Here is a 22,536-nt window from a genome sequence, read left to right as displayed (position 1 = left end):
GATTAAAGGAAAGCTATCTGCAATTTAACTTTGTGTTCATTTGAGAAATTGTGACATGAACTCAATTGTGTGTGCATTTTTACATATAGTTTGAGATTACCTTTAGATGATTTTAGAACCATGAAGAAAATGTATTATGTTTACATAGAAGCATTACCACTAATAGGTGCATTAACCCCTCTGTGTGAAAAGTCAACTACAATATTATAAAAAAAACGCCCAAGTTCTTAACCAAAAATAGATAAATACAAGATGTTAACATTGTGAAAAAGTAAAAGCACATTATTGCTTAATGCTAATTGTGTGTGCCATAAAGACAAATGCAAAAGTAAAAGAAAGAAATTATTGCTTCATGCTAAAAGTGTATGCCATTAAGACAAATACAGTTTTTTTTTAATGAAAAACATAAACTATAGAATAGGACTTCTTAGGAACAAATAAGGCATTAATTTAAAATATCTATTAAACAGGAAAGTATGAATTTTTATATAAAGCTAATGATAATCAATAATATCTATAACACTTTTTAATGATTCCTTAGAGATGACATAAAGGTGACAAAATAACTAAATGTGGCAATTAATAACAACAGTCTACCATATGAATTATTTTTTTAATTTAAATTATGAAATTATCTTAAACATCTACTCAAATTGGCCATTTGATGGACTGGCGCCTGTCCAGGGTGGACACTTACTTTCCCCCATAAACTGCTATGTAGCTCCAACCTCCTTCATTCCAGCCTCTTAAAAATCTAATGGCTAATGAACAAGACATTCTCGTGGATAAAGTAAAAATAAGAGTACTAATGAAAGGAGTAATGATCATAAGCAATATCAGCATTGATAAGAAGTAACAAGAGAAACTTGAGAAATACCAAGTTCTTAAAGAAGAAATTTGTAGTTGTTATGGCCTATCCCTACATACCGTGGAGTGAATGCAGCAGATTGTGAGAACAACCTCTGATACTCTGGTCCAGAGTTTTGCTAAGATACTTCAAAGAAACATTCAAACTCCCAATGCATGCACAGACAGGTGAATTATGGAAAATAAAAAACAAGGGTGAAAATAAATTTAAAGCAGAAAGAAAATCACTATTATCAATCTTTTTTTCCCCTTAATATATGCTGATGTTTGTTTTAAGGCTTTCTTGTTTAGTTACTTAAAGGTACAGTGTGTAATAATTACAGGAACCCGTACTAACAGAAATAAAATATATATTATTCAAGTATGTTGTTTATTATTATCTACAAACTGAAAGTTTCAATCTTGTGCTGCATTAAAAATTGCTGCATATGTTATAATGGACGTGGTTCTCCCATTTGTGGAAGAGACATATTGGCACAACAGCAGCTCAGAGCTGACAAACTAGTGACTGTAGAGATTGATGGGGAGCTGAGGGGCACAACAGTAGGTGTGAGAAGCCAGGCAACTGTTCTATGAATCCCGGATAACCATCAGTGCAGATGACTAATTCCCAACCTTTACAAGCACAAGACTGGTCAGCAAGTGCTTGAAGCAATGGCATAGTTACATACGTAACTCAGGATTTGATACTGTGATCTAATGTACACCTCTTCCTCACTTGACAAGATAGATAAAGCGGCCGTTGCGGAAGCCATTTTTTAATCAATTTTATTTAAGGGGAGAAGAGCTGGAGGAAGCAGGTCATGTTGCTGTAGTCTGACCATTCGATTTTGTTAAAAATTACACATTGTACCTTTAAACACCTTAAAGTAAACACCCTTAGATCCCAGACTTTACTTAAAGTTGGATAGTAACTTGCAAGTATAAAGGTAAAGATAAAAACAAGATAAAAGCAGGTAGTAAAAAAAAATTAAAGAGTTGGATAACCAAACTTAAACTGATACTTCAGTTAACAGTTTAACTTTAAAAGTCAAAGGCAGTCCCAAAAGAATGGGATTTTAACTGACTTAAGAGAACTCAGGCTTTTATCACTTTTGCAATGTTGTGGGAGTTTTTCTTTTTTTTTTAAGAAAGTAGAGCATCGGAAGTAAATGGTGCTAAGAAAATAAAAAAATGTAACAATCAAATGAGACCACAATTGCATATTTAAATACACAATTATAGACAGGCCTGTTAAATAAATTAAAAATATATTTGAAACCAGTTAACAATGTCCCACTTTTTCCTACCTGACGATGTAACACGGAAGAACATAAAAATGATCACAACTATCTTCATCTTGCCAGGAGAGGTGAATTGTAAATGGAGATTTGAGGTAAAGTTTGAGTTGTTTAACTTGTTTGAAAATGCTTCCTGCTTTTTTATGTCGGGCGTGTTTAATGCGTTCAGGGCAGGTCTTCAGTTCACTGAACGCTCTTTGCAGTGTGTTTAATAATGTTTAGTAAGTTTGCCTCCATGTTCTTGTAATCAAGACTCAACCATTGAATAATATATCTTATACAATGACAATAATAAAACTGTCATTTAATTCAATAAAAGCCATAAGAAACTCAGCAACTAATATCTGTATTTATTGTGTTTTGTTCACCTAATTATTTTCTACATGTATATTTATTGTTTCTCATGAGGAAAAAGCATAAACAATAATTAGTCATTAAGTCTATTTTTTTGTAGATATTGGAGCAATTTATCTTACATTAACGCTTTCAAGTGCTGTGCTTTTTTTTATATTCACACTCTGGTTTCATCCATTTGGATAAGTATGGATACTGTGAGATATATATGTTACCAGCAGCCTGCTTTTTTTTTTTTTACATTCACAATGATTTTTGAAATAAAAAATACAGCGCAAAAAAGATCCTCATTTGGTGTTTCTTGTGTGCACATGATGTGTATCAATACTCGTTAAAGGGGTCATAGAATGCATAAAAGAGTTTACATTGTCATAGATTAATAACAATTGTTCAGTGGGTGAAATGGACGTACAAAGAAGTTCAAACCCCATCAACACCTCCAACGTATTCTCATTATCAGTTCGTATGAAATCGTACGAAAAGTTATGCACAGTATTTCAATGTTGAAGTATCACCGGCTCTGATGAATGTGGAATTAGGACTGTTTTCCACTTTGTAAATGGTTTCATTTGAACAAGTAAGACAGAAGGTAAATACAGTATTTTCTTTTGAAGATATAGAATTGTGCAGAGTGTCATGATTGGTTACAGAGTAAACCCAATATGCAGAACACACACGGAGGCTGATGAAAAGTTTAACAAGGTTTATTGTCAACACAAGCACATGAATATTGCACAGGAACTGGTTCGGGCCTGGGGTAGGTTCACTGGAGTCTGCAGGGATGACAGTTCAGTTAGCACATGGACTGAAGGGTTATTAGTCTTTGAGTTTGCTGATGAATACCTTGAAGGAGTCCGGGTTTCTCTTTGAGAGAGGAAACTGTTGGGTCCAGAGACTGTTTGTTCAGCAGAGTCCAATAACTGCTTCAGCGTCTTACTTCTGACTTAGAGGGCAGACTTTGATTTGGGTTTCCAGCTCTTAGCCAAGAGCTGCAAGGGAATCCAGAGAAGAGTCTTCAGGTTTGGCTCACGAGGGCAGGCTCGGCAGGTTAAGCTCATCCAGAGCTTCACGAAGAGACAGGATTCCAAACTAGATCAACACTGCGGCGTTGAGGCAAGGTCTGAAGTCAGCTTATATAGGAGTGGGTCCTCTGATGATGAGATGTGCCACAGGTGTGTTGGAGGCTCAGCTCAGGAGGACCCACGGCGCACTCTGCTGGAGGAAGATGGTACAGCTCCAGATCCCAACACAGAGTTAAACCCCACTCTTATATTTTTACCTACTATGCTCTCTCTGTATCAAGCAAAATAATACATTCATTAAAATAATAACTTCACTATAAAAGTTGAACATCTGGGCTGTAGTTACTCTGTGTAGACCATTTCATGTATTTTATCTGGGGCTGAAAAAATGAATCATATTAATTGATTATTTGAATATTCGTCAACTAATTTAGTGAGTGATTCATCATTAAATGGAGTATAGAGACTCTAAAACATAATAGAAATGTAAAATCTGTCTTTCCCCGACAGAGTAACCCACTTAGATCAGTAATCATACCAAAACTGTAAAAGAAATTTATAAACATTTTGCAAATAAGATTATAAAATGTTTTTGTCTGTCAATACTTTCCATCCAGAACTCTTCAAGAGGAAATATTTTAGTTTCACCTGGTTTAATGTCATTAATAATCTTCTTTAAAGAACCTTTGGCTATCCAATTAATCGAAAGAATTAACGACAGACTAATCGATTTGCTAAATAATTGTTAGTTGCTGTCCTAATTTTATCGTAACATTGCATTTAACATAACATTTCTTACTAAATACATGTGAAGTGGAGATAACATTCAACGAAATAAACATGTTAATCAGCCAAACTATATTAAAATCCATGTGGCAACATTTGTGAGCTCCAAAAGCGATCACAGAATCCAATTACTCCTACTGAAAACAAAACCAAAAAAACCCTTACCTGAAGCCCTGAAGGTTCCAACACTTCTCTCTCAAGCTGTGCTGAAACATTACTGCTCATTGTTTAAGTTCCCTAAATCCAGCCATATCAAATACAAATTGATATTTATATTGTATATAAATAAAAAAGTTGCTCCTTATTTTGTAATTAAAATCATTTAGACATCACCTGAAGCACTGAAGGGCAGCTGCTTCACCTTCAAGCTGCCCTGCATCCTTATAACTGGATATCTGTGTTTACTATATAACCATATAATGTATAAAAGTGTGTTTTTAATATAAAAGGATTAAATGAAACAACCTTTTATATCATCGTATGTTACTTACTGACTGACTGTTAAAATAGATCCTTATGTCTATTTTCTTTTTTAGTGGCATCATCTACAAACTCAACACTAAGAATTGCCAAAATTTATTCAAATATAACATCACATTTAATGATTATAAAAGACAATATAACACTATCTTATCTGCAATGTAATAATATCCAAAATAAACAGCCAGATTTAAGCATTATTTACCAGACATTAATGTTTGCACTAATTTACTTATAGACTGTGTGGAAATCTATGCAAGATAAAATCAATGTTAATAATGTCCCTCTTTTTGTCCTTGTCTTTATCCTTTTTCTAGAAGTAGAAATAGTCAATAAAATAGAACTATTATTACGTGGAACCCTAATTATGCTTTTTAAACAAAAAATAGCAGATGTTTAGGTGCCATCTCTTATTGTTATACTAAAAAACCTGCTAATAATTATACCTGAACTCCCTCAAAGAGTCATCAAAAAATGAAAACAGTAACAGCAACTTAATATCAGCAGATCAGAAAAAGGAAACCCTCACATTCTTCTTTTTAGTTGGCTGTGACTAAGAATCAGAAATGTTGATAGTTTACAGCCTTTATTTGTCCATTTTTCCAGCAGTCTTCAGAATTCCTGGCTTAGTTTTATACAAGGAAAAAAAGTTGTTTGTTTTTTTTAGCGTACATGATATTCAGTTTTTTAATTGGGACTAGTTTCATAGCCTAATATTAATTGTAGTAACCGCTGTATTCTAGAATGAAATAAATGTTCAGTTTTGTGCTCCAAGCACACACACATGCACGCGGACTGGAAAACAGCCAATCAGGAAGAGAGAAGGCGGAACTTAAGGCAGAACAACCAGTAGCTGCTCAGAACCACAGTCACGTGCGCTGCTACGTTAAAGGGACAGTAGAGACAGGCAGGCACTCAGACGGAGCTGCAGCTGTACGGAGAGATATTTGTGCCTTCAGTTTGAGCGCGCAGTCAGCGAAGCTGCTAGAGGAAAAGAAGCCACTGCTGCAGCAAAGCTGTATAGTAAATTATAAACATGTTGTTCACATCAAATTATTGGTAGGGACAATTAGGTTGGTTCAAAATTTAGGTCCCTATGCAAACCTACGCCCATGCACCCCATTCAGAGACCTTAAGGACCAGCACCAAATACCCTACAGTATAGAATAATTCTATGTCCCCTTTAAGTATTCAATGAACACACAACCCCAGGAGAGCAGCTTCCAGATTCAAGGGGGAGACTGGGGACATGGAGACTGAGTAAACCATGTTCTCTGCCTCCTTTGTCAATGCAGCAATCTGTAACTGTGGCCATAAGGTCCCAGTCATGGCAGCAATCCCCAACTGGGTGGTAAGGGGGCGCACCAGGATTATGGAGTCAGGGGCCCTTTGTCATCTGGTCAATGTACAAGTGGAGCAGCAGTTTGATACGCATGTTGGCATTAAGAAAGACCTGTTCCCTGTGCGTGTTGGACTCTGACAGGACTTTCCTCTGTCACCAGTCCTGCTTATTACCTTTATGGACAGGATTTCTAAGAACAGCCAAGAACCAAAGGAGTCAGGTTCAGGGACCAGGGATCTGTTCCCTGCTTTTTGCAGATGATTTGGTTCTGCTGGCTCCCTCCATCCAAGACCTAAAGCATGAACTGAGATGGTTTACAGCCTATTGTGAGACTACAAGCTCCTCTGAGTCTTAGGCCATGGTTCTTGCCTGGAAAAAGGTGGCTTGCCCCCTGAGGTTGGAGAAGAGTTATTTCCTCTAGTGGAGCAGTTTCTGTATCATGGGTTCCTGTTCCTGAGTTCCTGAGTGGAGAATGGAGTTGGAGATAAATAGATGGTTTAGTGTTACTGTTGCTGTAATGCGGGTAATGCGATTCAGTTTAATTATATACCGCCAATTCACAACACATAGCAACTCAAGACACTTTACAGCAATAAATCAACCAGACCTTACAGTCCGATTGCTTTAAAAGTTTTCTATCTATCAGGATAATTATCATTGAAGATGTGTGAGTTTATGGTTTGGGCTGCCTGTTGCGCATCAGAACTGACGTTTTAATCTAATTAGGACAGTTTCTCTGTCTGGATATACAGTTATAATCTTAATTTTGTACGCGGCAAAGATTTGAAAATAAAATGAGTGCAGTTTCCTTCAGCTAAGAACGAAGTGTAATATGTTGATAAGGCTGGAGCCACGGATGTCTACTCATCTGCTAACGTGTATGATGTAAAATATGACTATGTGAAAGTGTGGAGATGTATAAAATGCCTTTTTAACTGTTAATCAGGGCCACTTCCTTAATGGTGAACCCAGAGGTGAGTAGCTGCCTGCTGTATATTCTAAGCAATTTCTCTGATCTGAGTAAGATTACAATTTCTATCAGAATATGTTGTCATGTGTCCTGGTTGTTTAATCCATATAAGTTATGAAATGTTATTTAAAGAGTTTGTCCTGAATGATCTCTTATCAGGGAAAAGAACCGGAGAGATAGAGCATCAAGGTGCATACACAAAGCCTATCTTTATCTTTATTTTTATCTTTAGCATATGTCTAAGGAAAACCAGCTGGTTGCATCAGCTCATTGACTCGACAGCAATCCCTCACACCAAGCATTTCTGTAGCAATAGTGGAGAGAAAAACTCCCTTTTACCATTTAGAATCCTCCAGCAGAATCTGGCTCAGTATGAGCGGCCATCTCCTGACGTCAACTGGGGTTTGAAGAGACAGAAGCAGGCATACAGAAATAAGCAGCAATACCAGAGGTAACTGTTAATCAGCTCCACAGGTGGCTCCGCCCAGGAAAGACAAAGGCAAAGGAAAGACGAGTTCTGAGCCAGCTCCGATGTTAGAGGATGAAAGAGAGCACATACAGTTTATTGCAGTAAGAGAAACAGAACTACACAGTTAAACAAGCCAAGCTCCAACATCTATAAGTAAAGGTGTTGATGGCCGCAGTAGAGGTGATATTTCTCTCCAGGATAGTTTCACAGCCAAATAGAAGCAGACCAGATGAAGTTAAGCTTAGAGAGCATAAACTCAGAGATTGAACTAACAAACATTCTTCTTGCTTAATTGATCTCTAAACTCACCCTCACACTTATCTTCCTCTAGGTGATACCTGCACTTGTTACATTTTATATTTGAATTCTATTGGTTTCTTTCACTAAAATGTGAAAGTGGTAATATTAACTTCCTGACAACCACTGTTGCAAATGTGCAACAAACCCTTTGTATTACCAAGATAGCATATGCATTCCCTCAGTTCCTAACAGTGTGTTATTATATACACAGAAAAAAGTGCCAGTGTTAAAATCTTAGGTGTAGTGTTAATTAAAAAGTCTGGGTGCTGTACTAACAAAGTATAGCATAAAAATAACATTTTTTTTGGCTGATTGATTGGAAAATATATGTTAAGATTTTTTCTTGTGTTTTATTATGACTGCTCTGAAAAGAGTAAAGTTTGTTGTGGTGTGAATGTATTCTATAAGTGACCTCTTTTTTATTAAATAAAGGTTCATCAATCTTATTGTTTCATAACTGTGTACCCCCTCTAACCCCTGTTCATGGGACAATGGATGGAAATTAGTCTTTGGCTACAATGTGGCATGTTTACATTCATGTGTTTTTCATGTGTGTCCATAAACATGCGCTGTCCCAATAAGATAAATAAATAAAATAAAATGAAAGTCTGTAACATCTGTCAGTGAGCAGGACGTTCGAAAGGAACAGAAGTGCTTAATTTTCTTCAGAGTAAGGCTGATTAAAGAACACATCATCTCCAGTTTCCATCCAACATTCGACCTGTTCCAGTTCGGCTTCCGACGAAACTGCTCCATTGAAGATGGCATCTCCTCTGCTCTTCAGCTGAGCCTAGCACACCGGGAGTAGAAGAACTGCTTTCAACACCATCATCCCAAAGCATCTGATAGGAAACTGGAACAGCTGGGCTTCAATACACCCCTCTGCAATTGGCTGTTAGACTTCCTCACAAACAGACCTCAGTCAGTCAGTTGGACAGAACACCTCTGATGTCATCACCCTAAGCACAGGCTCCCCTCGGGGCTGCATCCTGAGCCCCCTGCTGTTCTCCCTGATGACACATGACCGCGTTCCAAGGTTCACCACCAATCACATCGTCAAAGTTTGCAGATGACACCACGGTGGTGGGCCTCATCAGTGACGACAACGACAAGAACTACAGAGAGGAGGTGGGGCAGCTGGTGGACTGGTGCAGAGACAACAACCTGATCCTGAACGTGCAGCAAATGAAGGAGTTAATCGTTGACTTCAGGAAGAACTGGCCAAACCACGTTCCACTGCTCATCATCAGCTCAGCAGTAGAGGTGGCCTGCAGCACCAAATTCCTGGGGTTGCACATAACAGACCAATCCCACCTGGACAGTAAACACCATGTCACTGGTCAAAAGGACATGAAAGAGACGTACTGCCTGTGGAGGATGTGGACAGCCCACCTGGCCCCACCCATCCTCACGACATTCTACAGGAGCACCAAAGAGAGCGTTCTGACCAGCGGTATCACTGTGTTTTGTGGAAACTAGAGTGCCACAGACTGGAAGAAGGTGAGAAGAGTCAGGAGAACAGCAGAAAAAATAATCAGGGCTCTTCTTCCCTTCATAAAGTCACCATGATAATCTGACGGAGGATGATTATCAATATGAGTCACTTACCTGGTTTATCAGTTCAATCCATCTCCATAGAACGTGGTAGGATGCAGACTGAGGGCTGCCAGAGTGTCCTCCGATGCTGCAGTCCCGGAGGGCAAGCAAGAGTCCTTGCCAGGTTAGGGAAACAGACCAGAACAGGCTTGTTCAGGGTTCCAGGAGTCCTCAGATAGTTCAGGCAGAACGTTCAGATAGGAACAAGCAAGCTCAGTGGTTGAGAGAGCGATCAGGATCAGGAAATCAGAAACACTACAGAATGGTAAAAAATGGTCTCTTCACTGATCCAAGAAAGGAACCGGCACACTCATTGGATAAAAGGAAGATTAGGATCAAGAAATCAGGAACACTACTAAAAACCTCTCTCACCATTGGCCCCGAGAACAAGAACATGAAGTTACTTATAAAGTGCTTGGTGCAGTGCAGTTCATGGGATGACAAAACATTAGATCAAATGGAGAGTAAATTGTTCGTTGGCTGCAAGGAGCCTCCTACCAGTCTGGCAGGAAAATCAGAAGCCGTCATACATCACAGGTGGCATCTTTCTTAGGCTCTAGGCCTGGATCTTCAGCCCGCCATCAAAACCTGGACTACTCTGCAGTTTATATCTAATTCAAACTGAATTTTCATCTCATCTCAGCTCACAGTAGTTGGCTGCAGCTCTGCTTCTCTCAACGTGTCCTAATCTTTCATACTTCCCCACTGCAACTAAAATACCTATCAGATAGGCTGCAGTGGTACATGTGACCCTGATACTGAAAAGCGATTAGCTGTGTAGCAGTCTGGCAAGAAAACCTATGGCAAAATTTTGAGAGCTGAAGGAGACAGGGAATAAAAAGCTGGAGAATGAGGGGATGTAAGTTAAAGTTTACACCTACGTTACACAAGGTAAGCCTTGGCCTGCTAACTAAACAAAGTTTGATGGCATGATATTTACATATTGCATGACTGCTGACAGGGAAGATTGAAGAATGTGATAGTAGTACAAAAAAATCACAGCACTGGAAAGTCCTGTATTTTGTAGATATTAATCTCTGGTTGTTTAACTATAACTGTAAACTGTTGGTTCCCATCTCATTGAGTTCTGGTGCAGGAAGTGAGAGGTGTTTTCCATGCTGGGTAAAAGCGTGGACAACACCCTCCTCTCAGCCACTTCATACTTTGCCGTAAACCACCCCTTGCACATTTAGGTCAAAGCAGATTCCCTCCTCAATTCAAGAAAAATTTTATATTTTAAGAAAAAATGACTTATTTAGATTGATTTATTTTTTTGCAGTGCAAACTGTACCTTGATCTGAAAAATCATAAAATAAATCAAACTAGGCTGATACTTGGGTCATGAGTTACTGCACTTCTTAAATTATTTGCCTTTTTATGCAAATAATATATCAAACTCATGATTACGATTCAGCGTGTTAAAAAGATGATATACTTCTGAGAAAATGTTCTAGCCATCTAAAAATAGAACAGGAACCAAAATCACATTCTAATTGAACAGGTTTTTGTTTTCACTAGATTAGATGAAAATTTAGACTAAGCCAAGAAAGAAGGAAGCAATGAAAAAAAAAAAACACCCTTTTTTGGCATCAAATTCTGTCTGACAAGATCAAATGTTAAAAAAATGAGAGAGATTAACTGGAAAGTTCCAGGAACAAGTCCAAGTCACCAACATCACACAACAAGAAGTAGCTGTAAGAAACATCTTAAAAAAACTTAACACCAAATGACTTAACATACTACAATATATCAAACTCATGATTCAATTCAACATGTGAAAAACACAATTTCCTTTTTAGAAAATGTCCAAATCATCTAAAAATAAAATGAAATTACAACCTAGTTGAACAGCTTTTGTTTTCATTTAATAAGATAAAAAAATGTTGAGTGAGCCAAGACAAAAGGAAACAATAAAGAAAAGACAGCAGGCATCTGGCTTTTTTTGGCATCAAATCCTGTTTGACAAGATCAAATCTATAAGATACCAGAAAGATTAACGGGAAAGGTACAGGAACAAGTCCAAATTAATCAACAGCACACAACAAGAAGTAACTAAGTAAACCTAACGCCAAATGACTAATAAAATGTTTTATTATAATAAAAGTTGTTCTTCTTTATATTACTTTTAGCATCTTCAATTGATAAAAATATCCAGTTTTTGTTATACATGGAATTAATTTCCACTTTGAATCTAAAACTCACTTGCACTGTGAATCACTTGAAAACTTAAAATGTTATATATTAATATGCACTAAAATATGTTCAACTTTTACAAGTGAAGTATATATGCATATATCTCTATCTATCTATATATATATATATATATATAGATACATGTATCTATATAGAGATATATATTCAGTATGTGTCTTATTCAACCAAAAAGCTTAATTTTCAATAGATTACCAATTGGGTAGATATGAACCTGAATATATTATATTATTGAAAAGCTTTGTTGATGGACTCTTTAAAAAACCTGCTGTGAAACATAAATAGGCACAAATCTGTTTATGAATCAATATTTGAAGACAGACACTACTTTTTCAGTTGTCCTGATTGTATTCACTTTTATCTTTGCAATTTCAATTTAAAATTGTATCTGTTACTCATTCAGAAACAGATAGCAGAGTTTAGTACATATTTAGTTTATTGATTAAAACTATTGACTTGATGGCATAATAAATTTGACCAAAGTATACAGATAACAAAACAACTAAATAAAATCTAAAAACACACACCTCAAACAGTGGGTGGGGCAATTAATGTAGGAGATGACTTCTGTTGTTTCAAGTATTTGCAGTCACTTTGCGTTGATCCATGGTTTGTGCTCTCCTTATTTTGGAAGATAGTTTTTTTTTTTTTTTTTAAGGCCAAGCAGCAACATTTACTGAAGAGATGAGTTTTTATAAAAACATAACAATACTGCTATTTCTTTGTCAGTCTTCATCATCAGGTAATGTACACAGTTTTAATGTGACTAATAAAGTTAAACTGTTTACTATATTAGCTTTAACCTATTATGTATGAACTGGGCTGTATAGGCTGATATTTCCACATATACATGAATAGTCTAACATCTTCTTTCCACAGTGAAAGGCTCATTGTCTTTTTCTGCAATTATATCATCTGGAATCAGAACTCTTCCAAACATCTTTACAGCACAAATTGATGAAATCCAAGTTGATTACTTTGACAGCAATGGGCAAAGAAAGCAAAGTTCAGTTCTCTGGAAGAATATATCAGATTCCTATACATCCAACCCATTCACTGAAGATCATCTTTTCTTTCTTGAGTTAATTTTGAAAGTATACTTAAACAGGCTGGAGAGCCTTAACTCAGATGAAGGTACTGTGCATGTTCTTAATAAATGTAAATCTTAATCAGACAATGTTTCATAATAAACATGTCTAATTATCTGTTCTGTCTCAGATGTTCATGTTCTACAGTGCAGGAGCGGCTGTGAAGTGGATCAAAATGTACTTGAAGTTGTCACATTTCATCAATGTGGTTACAATGGGGATGATTTTATAAAGCTGGACTTTGAAAATTTGACTTGGATTGCACAAAATTCTTTAGCAGAAAGCTTTAAACCAGAATGGGATTCTGACCAGCAAGGATCAAACTCTACAAAGCTTTTTTTGTCACTGATTTGCCCTCAAATGCTGAGTCAGTATGTGACTCTTAGTGCTCTGCAAGGAGAAGGTATGATATAACATTGATTCCAAGTTGTAAATAATATTTGCTTGCTTGGAGAAGAAATAAAATACAATGAATAATCAACTTAATTTTACGATTTCATTAAGGACAATAAGTAGGAAATTCTGATAAGATTTCATCTCTTTTCTTATGCATCCTAAATTTTATAAAACACTCAAGAGAAGCTTTTCATAGAAGGACTGTGGTCCAGTATATATATATATATATATATATATATATATATATATATATATATATATATATATATATATATATATATATATATATATATATATATATATATATATATATATATATATATATATATATATATATATATATAAACACTTAATCAGAATCCAGTCTTGACTTGCACTTACTGTGCTCATTTGGGGGGTTGTATTTAATGGAAATATGGAGATTCATGTATTTTCTTTCTATTTCCATTTTCTACCCCAAAATAATGGTCCCTCTGATTTCTCCCTGTATTCTCTTTATATTTTCTTTTTCCTTGTCTTCACCCTCTGCCTTTCTCTTGCCACAACTTCTCCCTACAGACCTTACCTCTATCTCTCTTCTCCAAAAGACTCCTTCCTCTTCAGTCAGTTGTTTTGCCACAGGTTTTTACCCAAACACAGCTGTGATGTTCTGGCGAAGAGATGGTGAGCAAGTTTCCAATAATGTGGGTCCAGGTGAGACCCTATTAAACCATGATGACACTTACCAGATGAGCGTTTACCTGAATGTTTCATCAATTGCATCTGAAGACTGGAGAAGATATGACTGTGTGTTTCAGTACAATAAAAAAACTGTAGTAACCAGACTGGAAAAGGCAGCAATCCGTACCAACTGGGGTAAGCTGCCTCTCGTCACAATTGATACAAATGAAATATTTATTCTTTAAAGCTTTGTGTAGAGAGAATGCCTGAACCCTCTGTTATAGTTCCAGAGCCTCCCTACAAGTTTCCCGTTGATTTGGCCATTGGACTTGTTGTTGGATTGGTTCTGTTATGCTTCTGTATCAGTGGAATCTTTATGTGGAAAAATTTTAAAAATGGTATGGACTTAAAACTTTTATTTACCTACAATATTTTTTACCTACAAAAATTAGAAATAAACACATTAATGAAAAAACATATCAATAATTTATATTTTGAAATCCTATTAGTATTTCAAGATTTTGACACCTAAGATACTTCCAATTATTAATTTAATGTAGAACCTGATCACAAAGTATTAAGCTATTTTCCTACAAACCAAAGTATTGTAGCATACGTATAAAAGTAACTTTTTTTCTTTCCAGCTTCATATTTTCCTGACAAACCTTCATACCCTAGCTATCCAAGTAAGCACTTTAATACATGCATAAGTACATACATATTACTAAGAATGTTTCTGTAGTTTTTGACAGTAACAGCAGTCAGAGATGCAAATGTTTATGAATTAATAGACCTGTTTTTTAATTTATAGAAACATGGATTGTATTGGTTTATATTTTTTGTTGCTAAATCCTTTCAGATTTAGTGATTTATCACCAGAGAAAACACATAGCCCATTACAAAACTGCTGTTGTGTAAAAGATTCACATAGCATTTTTTTAACTACTCCAGAGTTCTACTGTACTAATTTCATGTTTTTAATGATACATCATAAAAGTTCTGGACCATGGATTTTAAAATCCTAAACAGCAAAGCTCGAGGATGTCATGAACTAATTTACACTTAAATGTTTCTTCTTTCTTCACAGGCACTATAGAAAATTTTCAAGATAACATTGAATTCCATTAAGTTTGAGACCAAATTTTGTTCTGGAGAACAAAAGAAAAGTTTTCAGCCCTGGATTTACAGACACTGCTTTAACTAACCCTGTATGACTGCTTGGGTGTCCATGCTCCTGACAATAGAATGGCATCTCCTTTAGCGAGAAATTAATCAGATAGGAAAGATCATGTAAAATATTAAGAGTTGGTTGAATATTTTGTCTAAACATCTGTATTAACCAAAATAAAAGTATCCATATAATAAGAAAAAATGAATCATTTTTAAGTTCTGTTGATAACTTTAAGTTTAAGATTTCCTCAAAATAAGCTGCTATGCCTGATCATGTAGTGACTTAATATGTAACCTAAATGAAGAACAATGTCCTGTCCTATGAATATCTCTGCTATATATTTTGACTATCTTTTTCTTTTGATTATTAAATTTTATATTTGTTGTAATAATTTGCCTCCTGTTATTGATTTACTTCACCTGGGTATGCACATCCCAACTAGTTTTCGCAAAATAGATAATGATTTCTATTTAAACAGTTTTCCAGAGCAGTTTGTAATAAATTACTGAAAGAAAAAAATACTGAATAAATGCCACAACCGTTTGCAATTTATTGTAGAAACTGAGACTTGGGATTCTGTGCCTGTGGAAATTGCAGGAGGAATTTAGCTTGTGAAGCCTTTGTTTGGCCTTCAGATCTGGCAGAAAACTCCACTCTGGTGGGAAAGGTGCTCTAAACTATGGAGATCAGCTTTAATTCAATGGATTTCAAATAGCATTTCGAGTCACTTTCTTACACCAGTTTAAAGTCTTTCAACAATTCTGGGTCGCACCAAAAACGGAAAATAAAGCATTAACACAGGTGTCACTTGAAGCTCTTGGCAAATCAATTCACATTTTAATATTTCCATGACAGAACACGAAATTCTTTAAAGAAACTATTTTGTGTCAAACTCTATAGGAGCTGAGCCATTTTCATTTACTCAAAAAACTCTTCCCTCCGAACATCTTTCAGTTACCATGGTGAGAGAAACAGAACAGTATGTTGCAGGAAATTTAAAACTGTGATATCTATATGTAAATCCGAAGGAAAGCCTTTGCAGCCCTCTACATCAGGAGCTTTCAGTGTGACCAAATAATCCCCCTTTAAAGGCACACTATGCAACATTTTTCAGTTAATTAATGTGTTCCATAACGTTTTGGATGATTAAATGAGTCATTTCAGGTTGAACAAAAGTATTCTCGGCCGCCCTGGTGGTCTGTGGGGGAAATACCACACTTGCAATTGCAGGAGCCCTCGGCCCGCATCCACAGGCTCAGAAGTCTCGCGAGAGTCGGTCTTGTTTTACGGCGAGAACTGCTACACGCCCCCAGTTAAAAGCATGCTCGTTGCTAGCACAGAGGCGATCTTTGTGCAGTTATCATGGCGGAACCAGCGTGAAAACAACGAAAGTGTCATGATCTTGGCACCATAGGCTGGGTTTTCCTCTTACCTATTTTGCTCCTCACCGGCCTAATTATCTCTTATCAGATCCACCTGTTTCTTCTCCTATTTATGCCACCAGTTCCCAGCCCATGGTGCCAGATTATTCAAGCTTTCAGCAAGTCTAGTTCTAGCGTTTCTCTGTGTGTTCTGCCTGATATTGACCTGTTTCTGCCCACGGACTTCTGAGTTTTGGCCGCCCCTGCTCTGCTCTGTTTGCCTGTTCTGTTTCTCTGGATTCTACCTGTTGCCGACCTTGGACCCGTCTTCTGACCACGGCTTGGATTATCCCTCCTGGATCCCTCGTTTTCTCTGTGTGCTCTGGCTGCTGCTGGTCGCTGCTCCTCTTTCCTTCTGGATCTCTGGTTCAGGCTCAGTTACACGCTGCGGAGCTCAGCTCCTCCAGACCTTAATCCTCCTTCTGAGCTCAGACTGAACTTTGCCAGGTTGGTGACTTTAAGCTCATTATAATTCCCCGATTGAGCTTCTGAGATATTTTTCTGAGTCCATATCCCCGCAGCGAATCCAGTGAACCCGCGTCAGCTGATGAGCAGCCGCGCGCAGTTTGTTTAATAAACTCATTTAAAGCTTCACTGTCTGTCTTGTCTGAATTCTGGGTCGAAACCTCTGAGCTTCTGACAGAATAATCTGGCCAAATATGGACCCATCAGCAGACAGACAGTGGCGGCAGGACGTTGAGCGCAGCATGATTCAATTAGAGTCAGGTGTGCGGGACATTTTCACCCAGCTGCGCGATCGAGCTCTGCCTGCCTCTGATTCCTCTCTCACTGCAGACCCCGATCAGACACCTGCCCTGGCAAGATCGGCCGGCCAAGAGCCGCACCTGCTTCCCCCAGAGTTATTTAGGGGCGATCCCGAACAATGTCGAGCCTTTCTGACCCAATGTGAAATCCACTTTCAACTGCAGCCCTCTGCTTTTCCTTCCGATCGCGCCAAGGTGGCTTTTCTTATCTCGCTGTTAGCAGGCAAAGCCAAGTTATGGGGAATAATTCAGTCCTGTGCAGTTCTTATCAAAAATTTTCCAAGGAATTAACCCGAGTTTTCAGCCCAGTTCTCCCCAGCAGAGAAGCATCCAGAGGCCTCCTGGCTTTGAGACAGGGGGATCGGACTGTGTCGGATTATATAATCGATTTCCACCTGCTGGCTGCTGAAAGCCCCTGGAATGAGCATGCTCTCATGGATGTGTTCCTCACTGGCCTCAGCGAGAGGATCAAGGACGAGCTCCCCACCCGGGATTACCCTCGTTCCCTGAAGCAGCTGGAGGAGTTGGCGGCCCGGATCGACCTTCGCCTGCAGGAGCGGCGCAGAGAGCGGGGACCTGCTGATCATCGCTTCACTTCCTCTTCTGCTCCGGTGGCTCACATGACGACTTCAGAACCTCCTTGTTCCTCTGGTTCAGAGCCAGTGCTGCTGGGACGAACGCGTCTTTCCAAGGAGGAGAGGGATCGCCGCTTCAAGCTGGGCCTCTGTTTCTACTGTGGTGGTGAGGGACATTGGGTGAGATTTTGTCCAGTAAAAGGACCGGCTCAGCTAGGAGCAGGGAGGATCCTGCTGAGCCATGCTAGACTATCTGCCTCCCCAGAACTCCTGCTCCCTGTAACTGTTTCTGTCGGTGCTCTCAGTCATAGTCTCTCTGCATTTGTGTACTCTGGAGCTGACACCGAGTTTATGGATGGGGACCTGGCCAGACAACTCGGCATTAAGCTCCTTCCCTCTAAGGACACCCACAAGGTACTAGCCTTAGATGGCCATGAACTCAACCGGTCATCTCTAATGAAGGAGCCGGTAGAGCTAGTGGTGGGTGGAAATCATGCTGAGACTATTTCGTTTTTAACCATTGATTCTCCTCAGGTTCCAGTCATTTTGGGTTTAACCTGGCTAACCAAGCACAACCCACATATCGACTGGAAGAAGTTGGAGGTATTAGGTTGGGCTACTTCCTGTCTTGGTTCCTGTCTACGCTCAGCCAAGTCAGAAGCCTCCATTAAGAGTGAGGAGGATGACTATTACCCTGACCTCTCTAAGGTGCCTGTGGAGTATCACGATCTCAGGGAGGTTTTCAATAAAAGCAGGGCCACTGCTCTACCTCCACATAGGCCTTATGATTGTGGGATAGATTTGCTGCCAGGGACCACACCCCCTAGGGGTAGGTTATTCTTATTTATCTGCTCCCGAGACTTTCGCCATGGAGAAGTATGTCTCCGAGTCACTTAGAGCTGGCATTATCCGTCCTTCTTCTTCTCCTGCTGGTGCAGGCTTCTTTTTGTGGGGAAGAAGGATAGTTCCCTCAGGCCGTGCATAGACTACAGGGGTCTTAATGACATCACAATCAAAAATCGCTACCCCATCCCTCTTATCAACTCGGCTTTCGACCAGATTCAGGGGGGTAAGATTTTTTCCAAGCTTGATCTCCGTAACGCTTACCACCTGGTCCGCATTCGGGAGGGCGACGAATGGAAGACCGCTTTCAATACCCCCAATGGCCATTATGAGTATTTGGTGATGCCTTTTGGGCTCACTAACGCTCCGGCTGTGTTTCAAAATCTGGTTAACGAGGTGCTCAGGGACATGGTTGGACATTTTGTTTTTGTCTACCTTGATGACATTATTATTTATTCTCGGGATCTAGAGTCCCATAGAAAACATGTCAGATCTGTCCTGCTACGTCTGCTTCAGAACCAACTGTTTGTCAAAGCAGAAAAGTGTGAGTTTCATGTTAACACTATGTCATTTCTGGGCTTTGTTGTTTCCCCTGATCAGATCTCCATGGACCCCATGAAGGTGCGTGCGGTTACCGACTGGCCGGTTCCTGGGGATAGAAAGCAGCTTCAGAGATTCCTGGGGTTCGCCAATTTTTACCGCAGGTTTATCAGGAACTACAGTCAGGTGGCTGCGCCCCTTCATGCTCTCACCTCCTCCAAGGTTAGGTTCAGTTGGTCTGATCAGGCTGATCGGTCTTTTCATAGGCTTAAGTCTTTGTTCACCTCTGCACCTATTCTGGTTTCTCCTGACCCGGAGAGACAATTTATTGTGGAGGTGGATGCTTCCAGTACAGGGGTAGGGGCGGTTCTTAGCCAGGAGGCTAAGGACGGAGAGATTCATCCCTGTGCCTTTTTCTCAAAGAAGCTTTCTGCTGCAGAACAGAACTATGATGTCGGGGACAGAGAGCTGCTTGCAGTGAAGCTGGCTTTAGAGGAATGGAGACACTGGTTGGAGGGTTCAAAGATTCCTTTTCTGGTTTGGACTGACCATAAGAACTTGGAGTATCTTAAATCGGCTAAGAGACTCAATCCTAGACAGCGAGGTGGGCACTTTTTTTTGGCCGGTTTAACTTTTCTCTATCTTACAGGCCCGGGAGCAAGAACATTAAACCTGATGCTCTGTCCAGGGTGTTTGAGGTGGATGAGGAGAGTTCTGGTGGTGCTGAGGAGTTTGTGCTGCCAGAGTCTGTAAGATGCTCCATTACTATGGTTGACATTGAGAAAGAGGTCAGGCAAGCTCTCATTCACCAACCTTCTCCTAGCAGTTGCCCCACTGGTGAATTGGTGAAGGACAACTGTATTTTTAACAACCGGATTCAGGATTACAACCTTTTATGTAAGAGACTAAAACCCTGGTCAGTAAGCAAATTACAGTTAAAATCATTCAACTGATAATAATTAACTAGTTTTATCCTTGATTTGAATGACCTATTAATAAACTATAACTTCCAGTTCTGGTTATTTAATATATTCATAATCTTCTGGTAAACTCTCAAAACAGAGACTAAGCTATGATTTTGTGTGAGTCATATCACACTCAGTGATCCAGACATCTTCCCTGGATCAAACATGCTTTAATTTCTGCTCGTTCTATCATCTCTAGGCTCTCTCCACTTAATATTGCTTTTGGGTTTCAGCCACCTATGTTCACCATCCAGGAGAAGGATTCTACACTCAAAAAAAGCAAACTGGGTGTCTGTTACCTTATCTTAAGTCTAACATGTAGCTTCTACTATATAAAATCATGTTTTGTGGTTGAACAGTTCTAAATCATGTAGATTAAGCATAAAATGCAACAATTTAAAATTTACTTGAATAATTTATGTTAAAACAACCTAATTCTAATGGGTTAAGATTGCAAATCAATAACACTCCAAAGCAGTAGGTGGCAGTAATGAGCACATCCCCCTCTCTTGAAGGCCACGGTCAAAGGTGAGTGAGTCCCCGACTCTGGCTGGCAATGAGGAGTCGACATTTTAAAAAGAAATGTCATGTGTGGAAGAAGGTAAGTTTAATCTTTTACCATCCATCGAACAGAAAACAATACGGCAGCAGACATGTTGTAGACAGTTAGTTATTGTCCTCTTTTGCATTTTGGATTCTTTTTTTGTTACTGGGCGTTTTATTAGAGTGCATTAATATATCAGACTGTCGCCATGCTCATAGCTAACTAAGCTTACAAGCTAGCATCCTGAGGTCGACAGCATGGTTGACAACGCACATGGATTCATTTACAAAATGAGCTAAGAACTAATGCAGGCATGGCTGCGTTTGGTGAATGTAGCTGCAGCTAAAAGGCTCCAGTCACATAGGCTACATGAATAATAGTGGTGATGAATATTCCCCCAATCCGCATCTTGGCTTCGCGTGGAGTCCGCAGAAAGCTCGGCACTTAACAGTCATTAGCTCTTTGTTTGGAAACTACCACGGCATCCCGGCACCTTGGCGGGGTTTCTCTGTCAACTCCACGTAGCATTAGCTTATCCAGCTAGTAATGTCAACACAGTAGTTCTTCGCGCTATGGAGCTTTCCACAGTCAGATTTTATTCACTTTGTTGACGGGGGAACAAATGTGTACTACCATAAATGTACTGTTGCGCTGTAGCCCAGCTATGGAAGCAAATCGTTACCATATTTCAAATGAAAAAGCATTTTCAGAAATGCTTTTTCATTTTAAAAATGTGGCTGCACTGTTTGACTCATATATGAAATTAGTAATCAATCATCCTGTTTGCATTTTAAATTTCTTCTTTAACGCTTCTCATCATTTTACTTAATTAAAATAAAAAATAAAAATACATTTGAGATTTATTTTTTGAAAATGTACCCCAGAAAATACATACAGTACCAAAAATAAATTTGAAATGTAAATTTTGAAAATGAAAAAGTATTTTCAGAAATGCTTTTTCATTTTAAGAATGTGGTTGCATTGTTTGCCTCATAAATTAAATTAGTAATCAATCATCCTATTTGCATCTTGAATAAATGCACAGCACTCATTCACTTGATTCAAATATGTACAGTGTGATTTATATCAGCCAACAAAAAGTGGGCTAGCCTTGGAAATAACTTGTAAGCTGATTCAGGATTTGGTGATAGATGACCAATGCTTTGAATTATTAATTCAATTTACTTTTGTGTACCCTTTCTGTTTAAGCTAACTGCTGAATTTAAGAGGATTACAACCGTCAGTTTGCTGTCAAAGTTCTTCTCCCAGCTGGATGCTCATTCTTCAAACTTGATGAGGGTGTTTGGCAAGAAAGGCGACGTTCAAGGAAGAAAGATAAGGAGCATCATCATACCCATCACCAAGGTATGATAATAGAATAAAATAGAAATAGTCAAACCTGTACCGCTTCAATATTCTAAACTTAATGCTTGAAATTTAAAGCGGAAGTTTCAGAGGGATGGAGAGAAATAAAACTAGATGGAGAGGGGTGTAATGTACTTTTATGAAGACGGATCTGATAAAATATTAACCTTGGGCAGATGTGACAATGTCCGCTGATGTTACAATGGTAGGTACTGTTTCCTGGGAGCACATGCTTACATTTGAAATATTTCTATGATAAAATGTCTTGCTGGGACATAAAACCAATGCACCCATGGATATTGTAAGTTCATATATCATAAAAATTGTCAATGATTTTTACATTTCGAAGAATGTATATTTCAACGTTTTGTTTGTGAAATCTTCTACCAGTTGATTAAAATGTTTTGTTATCTTTTATTTATTGTCCTACATACTCAGACTGATGCCATTGATGTCAAAAGAGAGCGAATCATCAAAGCCCAGTGTGTGTACCTGAATGAAGAGCCCGAGAACCTTGTGAAAGAATA

Source organism: Cyprinodon tularosa, unplaced genomic scaffold (assembly GCF_016077235.1).
Source record: "Cyprinodon tularosa strain WSP-4 unplaced genomic scaffold, ASM1607723v1 ctg5, whole genome shotgun sequence".
Taxonomy (NCBI): Eukaryota; Metazoa; Chordata; class Actinopteri; order Cyprinodontiformes; family Cyprinodontidae; genus Cyprinodon; species Cyprinodon tularosa.
The sequence above is the reverse complement of the archived record's forward strand: the minus strand, read 5'-3'. Positions refer to the sequence as shown.